The following is a 16,455-nucleotide window of genomic DNA, read 5'->3' on the forward strand; positions in this document are numbered from 1 at the left end:
TGGCAGTTCAGGTCCCAAATAAGATATCTGAGGAATAAGGTTATTTTATCTAATAGATATTGCTATATATAGGTGAAGATATACGTTTTTCTGCTATCCATCAAATAAAATATATCTGGCGGATTATAACTCGCTATCTGTACCTGAAAACACCGGGGGTAAGGCTTATAATAATATTAATTAATATAATAATATTAAGGCTATGTATTTCAGAAAAATATTTTAACTTCTACAGTGTGGCTCAAGAGTGTGATTGGATCGGGATGATTTTTTTAAATGAAATCCTGTATATTATTGCATTTTTGGCTTCCTTTCGGATCGCTTTACATAATCCTGAGATATTTGTAAATATATTTAGTTAATTTCAGAGACCTTAATAAATAAATAAACAATACATATTTTTCAATTTCCCTTAAAAAATTATTATAAATAAAAAAACTGTCCTAAAATCAAAACTATATTAGGTATTTACTTCATATGGTATATGCCTACTTTGCTACAAATATCGTAGTCTTAAATCATAGAGGGTATTCAAAATTCTACGCCAAACTTTGTAAAATAGAAATAATTTTTCTCTCATTTTTTTAAATGGCACATGGAACTTCTTCGGCACAATGAAGCACTATGTATGTTTGCTGTATGAATTTTTTATTCCCTACGTTCGTTATTCATTTTTACGCAGAAATTTTTATTTTTTTCTCTCATTTTGGATGTTTCGCATTTCAAAAAATAAAATCTGGCAAATATATGGCTTTTTGATCTTGTCCGTATCTGAAACAATGGACGTAACGCAAATCTATACTATTGCTATGTTTGAAAATGAGCAAAATTGGAAAATCCAGTTCCAGAGAAAAAAAAATACAGATTCCCAGTTTTCATGCGTCTTTTTTGATTTTCCTGAAAGAATTGAAATTTCATTTTGAAAAGATTTTTGCACGAAAAAATTACGACCTAAAATCCATGCACGAAGCGAAATGTTAATTAAAAATTAGCTATAGATAATAAAATATTGTAAAAAATATCTATACCTATATGGTGGATTCATCTCTTCAAAAAAATCCTATGTGGGTATTTCGCCACTGCAAGAAAATCTACAAAATAAAATAGTTATTTTTTGTAAACACTGTTGCGATAATCCAACGGAGACTAACTGTCAGCAGTGGCTTACAAATGAAGAAATTTGCCTAACGGACAAAAAAATGCTTAATCTTTCGAAAAGTTTATCTCTTTCCGTCGTCGAAAGCAATAAAATACATAATAATGAAAAACAAGAAAATACAAAATAATAAAAGAATAAAGTAAAAAAAAACTATTTAAAATATTTAAATGCAACTATTCGAGAACATTTTTTTTAAACTGATACGTCTACAAAAACCATTGACGTTAAAATGACTGAATGAATTTATATTAAGTAAAACTTCAAAATTATCAATTACTACCTGATAACAATTACTTAATAAGAAAAAAACCAAAAAGCTTCAGACTTTCTGTATGATTATTTTTAATTTGCTTTTAATTTTTACGTATGTTATGTTTATTTATGTATGTTCTTTAAAATCAAAGAAGCGATTGCCATACATTACTAACATCTACAAATGCATGAGCAATACATTTATTTTTATTAGATTGTTTTAAAAAATCCTCTTTTATTTCTCTTTTAGAGGCTATCGCTCTTTCATTATAATTTTGGCGTTGCTAATATCTATTCTGTGCCCTGTGTCCCATGAATGCAAATTGACTATTTGTAGATTATACCCATATAGGATTTTGTTGGAAAAAAAAAATATTGTATTAGAAAATGTGTTTTCCCTTTTGCACAAAATTTGTATTCAAGAACAGCAGATTAAACATTTTCAATTATCCCACAGAATATTTGCCATTAGCAGACAACCCTTATAATCCCTACTAACAAACAAAACAAGGACTTTATCATCGAAAGCAAAAAAAGAAAAATATATCAAAACCTGTGACCCGACTCTCGCAAAAAATACCTGATCCAATTACGTTTTTTATCGCAGCAGCCACGTAATTTACAAAAGAAAGCTGCCCAAACTTTATATCTTCACATTTATGTTTTATTACTTAGATACATGTGTCGCGTTAAACAACAACCAGGAGTTATTTTGTTTCATTTCGTTATTAAAAAACTCCGTTGTCATGGTTATAAAATTCGGTTAATGTATGTTTTGCTTTAACTGGGAACGAAAAGAACATAAAGAATAAAAAACATTAGTCTTATATATTATGTGGAAACATTATTATAATTAGGTTAAGAAAAGACACTTAAATTTGTATCTATTCATGGCAGTAGATGTGCACAACTTTATAATATAATTGTCATGCGACCACTTTTAAACAAATTCCTTTTTTGAAAGTGGTTTAGAAATTTTCTAAAAATTGTTTTTTAGAAAATGTACAGGGTGAGTCAACGATAGAGTAAAGTCCATTATCTCATTTGTTTCGAGATTTTTAAAAAAAATGTTAAATATAAAAGTTATAGGGAAGGTTAAGATACACATTTTAAAATGATTATAGAGTATACAAAGTGTTGCAAAAAAGTGTGGCGGATATAACATAAGTTTTTTTTTTAATTTCCTATTTTTATATTGCAACTATGATGTTATACCATAATTGTGTTAAAAATATGGATAAAAATAGAAAAAAATGGAATAAATCGTTAACTATTAAAAATAGGTATATGACATCCTTAATAAAATTTGAAGAGTTTTGTAAAATCTATTAGAAAAAATAATAATAAATAGGGTGTACCAAAAAATTTGAAATTTCTTAATTTTAATTAGTTGAAATCCATAAATATATTTTAAACACCCTGTAGCAACAAACTAAAATATATTTACATATATCTTTTTCTTCATATTCATGGCATTTACCTCAACAATAGCATCACTGACAATTTTTTACCACACTGTATTTTAGCATTTGTTTAAAAAAATTTAAATATTACAAAAACTATTAATTTTTAGTATATAACATTATACAGGGTTGTTCACCACATACGACACGGAGTATTGTAGCTAAACGATGAGATTTTTACAAATTGTAAGTTTTGGGTTCGATGAAGGACTATTAGAGGTACAATTTAAAAATAATTTTACAAGATACAGAGTGTCCCAAATAAGTAAAAAATATTAAAGTTGTATTTTTTTAAATGGAACACCCTGTATATTATTTCATTTTTAGTTTCTACGATTAAAATAAAGGCAAATTTGATTAAGGTTTATTATACTTAAACCTTACCGTTTTTGAAATATTTTCAATTTTGTGAAATTGCAGCAAAAATTTTAAGGCTTCATTTCTCCAAGGGTATCAAAGTTTTTAATACTAAATATTTACTGAAGTTTATTTATTGATCAGTTATTTTGTTGCAATAATAAAAATAATACTACCTTATACAGAGTTCCTAATAATTTATTTTAAATAATTATTAGCTTCAAACGGCAATAACTTGTTTAATTTAAACGGAACACCTTGTATATTTTACGAGAATCAGATGCACAATTTAATTGTCTATCAAATTACATTATACCATTTTTACCTATCTCTTTAAGTTTCCGTAGAAAATGCATTTTCTTGTAATTTAGAACTTATTTATCAATATACCCATGGAATATTGACATTTTAGATTATTTTTAAAGATGTACCAAATTTTTAAAGAGTACAGATACTAATATTGTCGATATAATTTGTTTATTTTATTAAAAAATAAAAAAAACTGTTTAAATATTTGTTAAAGGGGACCAATTAATATGATTCCAGTATTCAAACTACATTAACTGACTGTTTGCGTTGATTAATAATAATTGCTCCAAATACTAAAAAACTGAATTTTGTATGGGTATTAGACAGTGTGATAAAAAGAAACACCTTAAAAATGATATTTCATTTTTTAATAAATACTTATTTATAACAACAGAGACTTTAATTTGATAACTTATTATTATATTGATTTCTGACTCAAATCCACATTTATTTAGAATAATTTATTAACGAACACAATTAAGTATGTAATTAATTAGTATATGGGCGGAAATAATGGTGTTATATTTAATTAATGGTATACTCTTTTATAAAGATTTAAATAGTTTTCTTTTTGCATACAAATGGGCTAGTAATATTATCGTTTTGCTAAAAAATTGGAATGTACAAAAGCTTGTACATTTTGTACATTTGTTGGTTTAAAAACAATCTAAAATGTCAATATTCCATGGGTATATTGATAAATAGAGTCTAAATTATAAGAAAATGCATTTTCTACGAAAACTTGAAGGGATAGGTAAAAAATGGTATAATACAATTTGATAGACAATTAAATTGTGCATCTGATTCTCCTAAAATATACAGGGCGTTCCATTTAAATTAAAGAAGTTATTGGCGTTTAAAGCTAGAAATTATTTAAAATAAATTTTTAGACACTCTCTATAAGGTAGTATTATTTTTATTATTGCAACACAATAACTGATCAATAAATAAACTTCAGTAAATATTTAGTATTAAAAACTTTGATACCCTTGGAGAAATGAAGCCTTGAAATTTTTACTGCAATTTCCCAAAATTGAAAATATTTCAAAAACGGTAAGGTTTAAGTATAATAAACCTTAATCAAATTTACCTTTATTTTAATCGTAGAAACTGAAAATGTAATAATATACAGGATGTTCCATTTAAAAAATACAACTTTGATATTTTTTACTTATTTGGGACACTCTGTATTTTGTCAAATTATTTTTAAATTGTACCTCTAATAGTCCTTCATCGAACCCAAAACTTGAAATTTGTAAAAATATAATCGTTTAGCTACAATACTCCGTGTCGTATGTGGTGAACAACCCTGTATATAAAAAAGTTATGGAATTTTACGCTGAATCTAAAAATAAAATAAAAATAAGTTATTGCATTTAAAAAACAAATCTTAAATCCGCCACACTTTTTTGAAGCACCGTGTATACTCTATAATAATTTTAAAATGTGTAACGTTTAAAATCTAAAACTTTTATATTTAATTGTTATAGATTGTAGATAATGGACTTTACTCTATAGTTACCTCACCCTATATATGTAATTCCAGAAGTGAGACGCCCTTCTCATTCAGTATTACTATTTATTCATAAAATTAATAATGAAAAGTAGTAATCAATTTATATTTTAGAACAACTACAAAGAGCTAGCAAAATGCTCATTTCTACAGCAAGAAATTTAATAGACCCGAATTTTCAGACCACAGAACAAAACAAACCTCCAATTTACAACCTGCTATATTTTAAAGAACTTCCTCGAATGCACCGTTACCTCCAAGCACAATCCTCATAAATACGCCCAAAAAAGGAAGAACTGGAACGCTCCAGACACATCAGGCTCCGCGTACACATTTCCTTCTTAAACAAGCGTTTTCCGGGCCGACATGTTCCTTCTTGCGCAGACTTTTTCCGCCGCAAGGTAATGGATTCTGCCAGGGCAGCCCATCTCTGGGCCCTCCATTTAGCAACACCTAGACGAGAGGGCTTTTATTTCCATTCGCTGAAAAATGGACTGACAGTGAACACTTACTCTTATTTAGCCCTCGTAACCTCGACTGACTTTTTCCGAGCATTAATCTTGCACCCTTAAGCGAGAACCTCCATGTAAATTTGACCTGCAATCCACTCTTCCGACGTCTCCTTGTTTTCTGCGGTAGGCTTCGGTTTAGACTATTTGATTATGAACTAAATTAGTATTGTTAATATCATCACTTATGGGTGGATTACTAAATTAACTAATGGAAAATACAGTATGATCGAAAAAAACGGAGGTAAAGATAACCGAAGAAAGAAAAGTAATGATAATTTTTGCCAGGTTAGTCTCTAGATGCCATATACTAAAAATTGACATAAAACTTGTCACAAATGAACACTAATTATAGAAGAATTAAAAAAGAACAGTTAAAATTCACTTTTACTCAAATAAAAATAAATTTCAACCTTTTTAAAGCCAAGAAAAAAATGATAAGCATCTTTTGTCCTTTAGGCAAATTTGTTTTACAAGTAAAACGCGACTCCAAATGTTTACAAAATATAACTTTTTATTTTTTAGATTTTTTACTTTGCCACAAAGGCAAAGTCATCTATACTAATATATAAAATCCTTAAGTGACTGACATATTGATTAACATACAGGTTGATTCTAGAGTGTAGAGGTTCGATAAAAGTGGATTTTCGAAATTCCAGTTCCAAGAGGGTGAAACCACCCCTCAAATATTACAATATTTTTTATTTAAAAAACGGTCAAGTTTCCGAAAAAACGCTTAAACACGTATATTTTATTTTGTTTTTTTACATATTTTAAGATTTTTTAAAAATGTATACAGGGTGTTTTGAAAAATCTGGTCATTGATTAATCACGATCCTGCTTCAAGCGCTTGACGTAAAAAGCTGATTTTTGGAAAACAGATTGACTTTAGGGTGTAGAGGTTAGATAAGAAGGGATTTTTCGAAACTCGAATTCTAAGGGGGTGCAACTATCCCTCAAATATAAAAATATTTATTTATTTAAAAACCGGTCAGTTTTTCGGAAAAACTCTTAAACACGTATATTATTTTATTGTTTTACATATTTTATGATTTTTTATAAATTTATACAGGGTGCTTCATAAAATATGACCGCTGAGTAATCACGATTCTACTTAAACTGCTTGACGTGTAAAGCTGATTTTTTGCAAACGGATTGACTCTGTGGGGTGTAGAGGTTCGATAAGGAGGTGTTTCACGAATCTCAATTTCCAAGAGGGTGAAAACGCCCCTCAAATATTACAATATTTGTTATTTAAAAAACGGTTAGTCTTTCGGGAAAACGCTTGTACACGCATAATTTATTTTGTTTTTTTACATATTTCGAATTTTTTTAAAAAGTCATACAGGGTGTTCCAAAAAGTTAGGTAATTTCTTAACAACGATTCTGCTTAAACTGCTTTACGTAAAAAGCTTATTTTTGGCAAACGGATTTTTCAAAAGTCAAATTCCAACGAGATGAAACTACCCCTCAAATATTACCAAGTTATATAATAATATCGCCATATTGCTTTTTCTCATGCTGACAAAAATGTGAGAAAATTTTATCCAGTTTGTATGTTAATGGAAATTGCTTTGCTTTATCATCACCATTACAAATGATTAATTCGAAGCGAACGAAGTCGCTGGTACACGCTAGTTATTTATAAAATAGATGATTATAGACATTCGGGTTAGCATTATTTTGTGATATAAAACATAATTCGAGAAACTATGAGTCGCATTTTGTTGTAAAATATTTCACTTTGACACAAAATTATAATAGTTCTCCAATATTAGTTTTTTAAAGTTTTGATCCCAGTGTTTGAATAAAAAAATTAAGAGCACATCAAAAACCTTAGATTACCCGCGACGGGACTCTAAAATATGGCCGACTTAAATTCCGGTTTATCAGTGCCGTTCTAATTTTATACAAAACGTGTAAAAATTGTTATAAAAATATATAACTCTAATAAAAATAAATAAGTTATATTAATTATTTATTAACACAAACATACTATGCTACTGAATCAGGTAAGTCAAATTGGCGTATCTAGATTCTTTGACATCTCATCTTTGATAAGTAGTAAATAAAAGCAAAAATGCAAGAAAAAATATATAATTAGTTACTTTTAAGTAACTAATTATCTAAACTATTTCTGTATGATGAGTTATAACTCGTTATAACTCAAGAAAGGGGAACACACAATAGATCTATAAGGTCGCGGTGACTAACTCCCCTCCTAAACATTCTACATCTACATCTACTTTTAAGTGAATTTCATAAATGATCGGTTTACTACATGTATGTATATTATACAGGGTGAGTTTCCTACGATGTTCTCTATGGGTATCTCGGAAACTACTGGAGATAGAGAGTCGGTTAAATGGGGAAAGAATTGCAGTTTTGTGGGGTCATAAACATGCGCCTTTCAGATTTTTGAAAAAGTTCATGGCTTACTAGATATTTTGAAAAAAACAAATTTCGGCTATTTTAAAAATTGTCCCTAATTCCATTATAAGCTATTTTAGACAAAGTTCTCAGATAACAGATAATCACATCCCTAATGAGATTGTGTCCTCCGTTTTTCTCTAAAGCCTGTCATTTTTGACATATGACACAAATATATGTTTTTTAATGGAAACCATAGTTGGCCATGACTTCATAAAAGCGCCATTTTTAAAAGTTTTTTCTTTAATACCAAAAAAAAAAAAAATGTTTTCTTCAAAAAATTACTGAGTTATAGCCAATTCTTATAATTTTAAAAAATTTCACTTAGTTAGCCATGGAAACATGTTCAATCGTCGTTGCTCTCAGAAATGTGGAACTGTCACATCCAAATTTTGTAAATTAAAATAAACAAAAATTGTAAATATGAATTTTTCAACTGAAGAAAAACGTGTAGGGTTATTGGTTCAACTTTTGCTTGACCATACATTTTCGAGGATACGTTGACCGGTGAATGTTACGTTTTTCAGAGAACGGTTTTCAAGGCATATTAGAAACGTTAAATCAGTTATTACCACTTAGATTACATGGTATTCTTATTCTGTTTGTGGTTTATAACTTATAAAATGTCAGAATATTTTATTAAACGGTTCTTTACAATTTACATTACACAAACTAAAACCCTTCTTAAAAAAATAAAATTCACAGTCCTTTACAAAGATGCAACCGGGGGGGCATTGAAAATGATGAATAAAAGCGTAAAAATATGATTAGTGTTAATATGAGTGTATTACATACATATGTTTAAATAACGAACTTAACAAAAAACAACAGATTTAAAGATTCACTGAAAAAGTAGTAATGTTAAAATTAAATTTAACGATCAAATGAACTTACCTGAAGTTCGATCGTAATTATATGAGGCATCCAGTCCAAAGATGTTAATTATTTCACCATGTAGTCCGCCTTTTCGTACTACCTATCCACAAGATTTTAAAGACGAACGCGTCCCCACCACCAGCTCTGCGTCTGGCAGCTGAGACCCGTCCGTGTGTGTCGTACGCCATCATTTGTTTAAATAATGCTTAATTTGCTTTAATTCATAACCATTTTACCTGATGCCTTCATATAATTACGATCGAACTTCAGGTAAGTTCATTTGATCGTTAAATTATATTTCGGCATCCAGTCCAAAGATGTTAATTATTTCACCATGTAGATGTTTAAAGATATTATGCTGGTTATGAATTTGGGGAAAAGAAATTAACAATAAACCATTTGCAAAAATATGCACAAATAATCACTATATTTAAAACACACCCGTTAACATAATACAGCCTTTGAAATAGGAACAAGTTTTTAACTTTTAACACAGTAAGTACCTATAAGTATAAAGTAACTAGATAATATTTGGTAAAATCTAGATATACCAGTATCAAAAATATATTAACAAAGATAATATTATTCACATCAAAATATTTTAAACAAAACATTACTTCAGATATTAAAATATTTGTTGCGAATTTTTCGCGTTCCATTAGGGGTCGGTTATAGAATTTTGCAAAAGTCTCCGAGTTCTTGCTCCAACCTGCCGAATCTCTGATTATATCCAGTGAGACGCCAGCCCTTTGAGCTGCTGATGTCGAAGCGTGTCTACATGAATGTGCCTTAAAAATACTGACATCGATGCCTGCCATATGTAATGCAGACTTAACCCGTCGACTTAATGTTTGGAGGCAACTTTGTGAGGCTTTTGGAAAGTTATGAACAACCTATCGCAACTAGGTTCCCTAATCTTTTGCGATACTTCGATGTATTTTTGTAAGCAGGAAACAACACATAAACTTGGTTTGTCACTAAACTTAGGTATTAACAAACAGGGTTGTTTTCTACCAACACCTGATGTTTTTATTTGATCGTCAATAAAAATCTGAATATTTGACCCGCACTCTTTTATGTTAGATAATTTAATAAGGGATAAAGTTTGAATTCTTTGACCGGTGGCTAATGTTAAAAGTGTTATGAGCTTAACTGATAAAGTTTTAAAAGAGTTTGGGGGTGATTTCCAAAATAATCAAATATTTTCTTAGGATCCCACGTAAAATTATAACGTGGTTTCTGAGGTCTAATTTTAGACACACCCTTCATAAACCTTTTTATTATCCTATTACCCCCGATATCTCCTGGGAGTATTAACGCCAAAGCCGATCTATGTGAATTGAAAGAACCATAAACATTATCTGATTTTCCTAACATGGACTGTAAATGATAAAATATCTTGGGTGTTACCTACAAACGGGTTTAGGTTGGATTTTTCACAAAAATTCCACCAAAGTTTATATGTTGTCCCATACTGCTTAATGGTAGACGCTGATAAGGACTGTATAGTCGTTTCTACTGCACATTCAGGAACTCCTTGAAGAATTAAAGATCTCCTGATAGCCTCGCTGCTACCAGGGAAAGACTCGCAGATAGAGGATGCTGGTCCAGGCTAAAAGGAGAAGTCAGTAGTTTTACATTTGGTTTAAATATAAGTGGTTCTTTACAACAAAGTTTTTTGAAGAGTGGATACCATACTTGACTTGGCCAATAAGGAACCACCAAAACACCTTCAGCTTTATCTGATATTATTTTTTGCAAAAACTCTTTAAAATGAGAGCGAAGGGAGGGAAAAGCATAAAATTTTTAAATTTGTCCACGTGAGTGTAAAGGCATCACATGCATATGCGTCTGGATCTTTTAACCATGATACATACTTAGGACACTTGCAATTGTTATTAGAAGCAAAAAGGTCTACCTCAATAGGTCCTAGCTCAGCTTGTATGAAAGAAAAAGCGTAGTCTGCTAGGGACCATTCTGTTTCCGGCTGTAATACCCTAGACTCCAAATCAGCCCTCCAGTTGTCTTTTGTATTGATGTAAGACGCAAATAACCACAAATTGCGTTCTTCACACCATTGCCAAATCTTTTTTGACAACTCGTGAAAGTGAGTGTATTGGACACTACCCATACGATTTATACAGGCAATGGCTGTGGTGTTATCACATCTTACAAGAACACGGTAATTCTTAAATGTTTTAAAACATTCATAATAAACCGTGCCTTGCAATTCTAAAAAGTTTGTTTTTTTCTTTTCAAACCACTCTATTGATGCGCGAGTATCTACACGCTTTTCTTCATTTGAAAAATTCATATTTACAATTTTTGTTTATTTTAATTTACAAAGTTTGGATGTGACAGCTTCACATTTCTGAGAGCAACGGCGATTGAACTTGTTTCCATGGCTAACTAAGTGAAATTGTTTAAAAATGATAAGAATTTGCTATAACTCAGTAATTTTTCGAAAAAAACATATTATATCTTATGTCGCTGAAAAGCTTAAAAAATGGCGCTTTTTATGTAGCCATGGCCAACTATGGTTTCCATTTAAAAAAACATATGTTTGTGTCATATGTCAAAAATGACAGGCTTTAGAGAAAAACGGAGGACACAATCTCTCCAGTAGTTTCCGAGATACCCATAGAGAACATCGTAGGAAACTCACCCTGTATAGTCACCAGTTACTAGTAAAAGTTATACTAACTATATTACAGTCTTTTTCGATAAATCTCTCTAAAAAACTACCAGTTGTCGAATAAATAATAAATAATATAAAATAGTCTCAGTAAATACTGACAAGTTCACAAACTTTCAAATCAAATTCAAATGTGTCAAATGAATCGTCAAACAGAACAGTCAAGGATCCCCACCCTATAGTCCTCTTTCCGTCAGCCATGCATGAATACCTGGATAACATTATACTCTTTTCTTAATCTTTTTATTCAAATATCTTAGTTTAAAGTATCTTTATTTTCATGTAATTTTTATAGATAATTAGTGTCATTAATTAATTAACTGACCCTTAAATTAATCAATTTCATTTGGATTCTAGATCAATTAGTGATGCTTGATGTTTGGCATTTTATATTAGTTTCCATGTACCTGGAAGTTTATATAGTCTGTCCAATGACAGAGTACATGAGTATGACAGTTGTGTTTGTCATTTTAAAGCACGTATATTGTATTTTCTAACATTTTTTTTTGGATCTGGCATCTGTAAAAATATTTCAAAATAATTTCGTTACATTTTTCGAAACATTTTACAAAAATATGGTTTGGCTACATAAGCTATAACAATAAATATCTTAGTGTCACAATTTTTTCGAAACTTTTAAGGAACGGATGTGGCTCACATTTACAGGTTTCGTACCCGTTTTGTGCCTGAAAAGTTTCATAATTTATTTGATCTTCTGTCAGATATGAGAACACAACCTTACTTTATTGTTTAGATTTTGTTCTGCAGTTTTTCATTTAAACACTCTTCAAGTTTACAGTTGAGGGTTGGAACCTTTGGTGTCACACAGCAAAATAAAACACTAACTCAAACCAAATAACCAGTTTATAATCTCTGCTAACATGGTTAGCGAAACGCGCGTCCAGTGTAAAAGTAAAAGTGTTTTGGTGTATTGTGGTGATTTAGTGTTTTATTTTACTCTTCAAGTTTTTATAGTATTATAATTAAAAAAGCAGAAGGAAGGACATATGGTGAGTACAAATACAGATATTTTTCTTATGCGATTTTATAATAATTTATTATACGTACCTATTACAGAGACGATTTTTTTTAGGAATAAATGCAATAACAGCGACTATACCCATATCCAACAGGAGACCGAAGCAAAATATTACCAGCGAACTTTTTTTTTTCTTTTTTCTACAATGAAATACTGGTTTTTATAGTTTAATTGTGTTATAATAACTCGTTAAACAGTCATTATAATAGATAATAGAAATATTATAAAATATTAAAAATAAAACAGATTTTAAAACACTAATTCACCAAAATACACCAAAACAATTTACTTTTAAACACTGAATGCGCGTTTCTCTAACCATGTTAAAATCATAAGCAGATGGATTAAAACCATTTTAATCACATGCTGATAATGATAACATGCTTAGCAAAATGCGGGTTCTGTTTAAAAGTATTTTTTTTTGGTATATTGTTGTGAATTATTGATTTATTTTGCTGTTGGAACACCAAAGATTCCAACCCCCAACTGTAATAAAACAGCTTTTATTTATGTACCTTAGAAGCAAACTATTAAGTCCAAAATTGGCATATTTGAGTCACTCGAAAAAATGTTGGTATAATTTATTTAAAAACTGTTATACATTTCATTTAAATTAAAAATAAGTTAGTCATATACCAAGTATTACAATTATTATAGGTTTAAAAGTATTTTCTTCTGGGACACAAGTTTCTTATTCTTCTTCTTCTTCTTCCTTCTTCATACTAGGCGAATCGCCTGTTTGGTTTCGTCGTCTCTACCGGTTAGACTGACAAGTTGTCGCTCCATCGTTTTCGTGGACGTCCTAAGCTTCTGCGACCTAGCGGTGATTTGTCGCGTGCAACTCTCACTATCCTTCTGTTGTCCATTCTGCTGATATGCTCGTTCCATTCTTTCTTTCTGCTGAGTACCCACTCATTTACATTTTCCACCTTGCACGCTCTTCTTATGCTTTCATTTCTCTCCCTGTCCAGAAGCGTCTTTCCAGCTATTCTGCGTAGTACTCTCATTTCGGTAGTTTCTAGTAGTTGTTTAATTTTCGCTGTATCAGGTCGAGTTTCTGCAGTATATGTCATTATTGGTCGTACCGTTGCCTTGTAAATTCTCGCTTTAGTCTCCACCTCAATGTTTTTATTTCGCCATATTGTATCATTCAGGCATCCTGCTATTCTGGTTGCCATCGTAGTCCGTTCTCGCACCTCCGCTTCTACATCACCATATCCTGAGATTTCTATGCCTAGATACTTAAACTTCATCTCTTGCTGAATAGCATTGCCCTCGACTTCCAGTTTGCATCTTAGTGGTACTTTTGATGTCGTCATGCATTTAGTTTTCTGGGTCGATATTATCATATTAAGTAATTTGGCAGTGCAATTAAATCGATGTAATAAGCGCTGTAGATCGTTCTCATTTTCAGCTACCAATACGGCGTCATCGGCATAGCATAGAATAGTAATTTCCTGGTCGCCCATACTGTATCCCTTCAGTAAACGTACCTTTCCTATTATTTCGTCCATAATGATGTTGAAAAGAAGAGGGCTCAGGGAGTCACCTTGTCGGATACCACAGCCTACATTTATTGGTTCGGTCAGGACCCTGTTAATTTTAGACACAGATTTATAATTTAATAATTTTGAGAAAGCAAGGGTAGCATTTCTTATGGATTCTAATAGGCTTCTTACTTTAAAATAGGTAAAAAAATATTAAATACGTTTATATAAATATGTATATCAAAAGCCTGAAAAATTTTCTTTGACATTTAATAAACAGGGCATTATCGCAATGAAAAATACACTCCGACCGGAGAGGAAATAAACTTCCAGAAAGAAAATGCAAAAATTATACGTCAAATCGGAGAAGCCGTAAACTAGATCCGTTCGTTTGCATATATAAATTTAATTTTAAAGTTTAGAAATTTTAAATTGCGAATGCTGTTTACTTTTCCGCGAGCCGGCTGAAACTTTTTCCGGAGCTGTAAATAAATTCCGTTCCGTTTTTTTTTCTTTTTTCTTCTTCTTTTTTTATGTCGGCCGTTTTCGAATTGATAAGACCTGGAAGAAGATTTGCGGAAAAGATAGTAAGCCGGGATGGTGTTTATTTTAAATTTACAAGCCAGGAAAACGGTTTTTCTCAATGTACAATTTACACGGCTACGTGTTTTCTAACAATATTATCTTTGGGGGATTTATACCCAAAAGGTTTTTTATGTACTACGTTTTTCGAAATAATGTGTAATTCAGAGGGTAGATTTTACAAAATCAAAAATTAAAGAACTAATTTATAATGCATTTTTAAACATACGTTTTTATACATATACAGGGTGAGTCTTAAATAAGTGCAAATATTTCCAGGGCTGGATGATCTCAATAGAAGAAACATATTTTTTTCTTTGCCGTTTTTCAATTAAGTCCAAAATAACCGAGTTATTTTAGTTTGAAAATTAAATAAAATAGTATCTTGTTTTATTAGCAATAAAAATTATACTTTTTGCCGCGAGGTTGTACGTTTGACATTACAGATGAAGCACAAAAAGTAATTTTTACTCCGAATAGAACATGCTATTTTTTTCAAACGTCACAAATAATTTTTACACAATTTTAAACATTCCAAATAATATAAAGAGATTTAAAATTCATACCTTGTATGAAATTATCTATCGAGAAACTATGGTTACGCTCGTTGAATTTGATACTATATGTCAGTTTAATAATATATTTTCGTACTTTTATGCTTAGGCGTAAAAGTGCTTTACTTTTATGCCTAGACGTTAATATGACATTTTTATATAGTCAATCACGTCGCAAAAATTAATACTTTTGTGAAAATCAAATAATTAAAATGTATTTTTCGATTTTTGGTCGAATTGATTATATAGTTACTATGAAAACTAAGTGACACACAAACCTAAAAACTATTTCAGTTTTGAAGCTGTCAAGCGGCACGGCTTAAAAAAATGTTTCGCTTCGGTCATGAAAGCAAAGAAAATATTCACCAGGAGATTAAGCAGTTGATACTCGCGAATACTAGGAAATCGAAGTCAAGCGTATGGAAGAAGTTTAAAAACTTTTATCTCAGCTTTGTAATTGAAATGTTTCAAAATTATCATGTAAACAAATAAAAACCAAACTCTCAAAAAGATATTCTGTCATTATAAACGTCAAAAAATTTCCAGTATAATTCGCTGTTGGGTGCCCACAAGGAAAAAATTTTCACTAAAATTTATCCGTTGCCATGGTGATTTGTGAAAAAATCACGTTTTGATTGGTTAAAAATTACATGTGTGGAATTTTCTCTAAAATGAGTTTCTATTTTTTAATTTAACTATAGATGGGTTTATATCAGAGATATGGAAGTGGGAGAATGAGCTTCGACGAGTGCGCATCCAAATTTTTGTCAACGGCAAGATGGCAGACATCTTCCAGGTCTCGCTGTCACTTCCCCTCTTTAATTGACATCTGTATGTATTGTTTTTTTTTTTGTTTGTGTTGTTATTTAGTTAAAATTTATTATTATCTCAATTATTCTAAACACTAATTCAAAAAGGCTTGTTGTATATTGTCATAGTCATTCTAAGAAAGCTAATATGCCGGGAAAAATGATTAGTTTTCATGTGTAAGTTTATACAGATAATCGTGTTTACAGATGATCCAAAATTGTTTATTTTTAGTTTTCCTAAAGGCGATTTGTAAAAATTGGGAATTGGTTGTAATTGGGAATGGTCAAAAACCAAGTGTGATGTGGCCATTTGAAGAGGATGTTTTTATTACATGTGGAGGAAGAAGATACTTGGAATCAATGTTCGTGCTTCTGTAAAACAGTGCACTCTTATAGTGTACCAGAAATATGTCAAATATTG

Source organism: Sitophilus oryzae, unplaced genomic scaffold, assembly GCF_002938485.1.
Source record: "Sitophilus oryzae breed Bouriz unplaced genomic scaffold, Soryzae_2.0 scaffold_1941_pilon_pilon, whole genome shotgun sequence".
NCBI lineage: Eukaryota > Metazoa > Arthropoda > Insecta > Coleoptera > Curculionidae > Sitophilus > Sitophilus oryzae.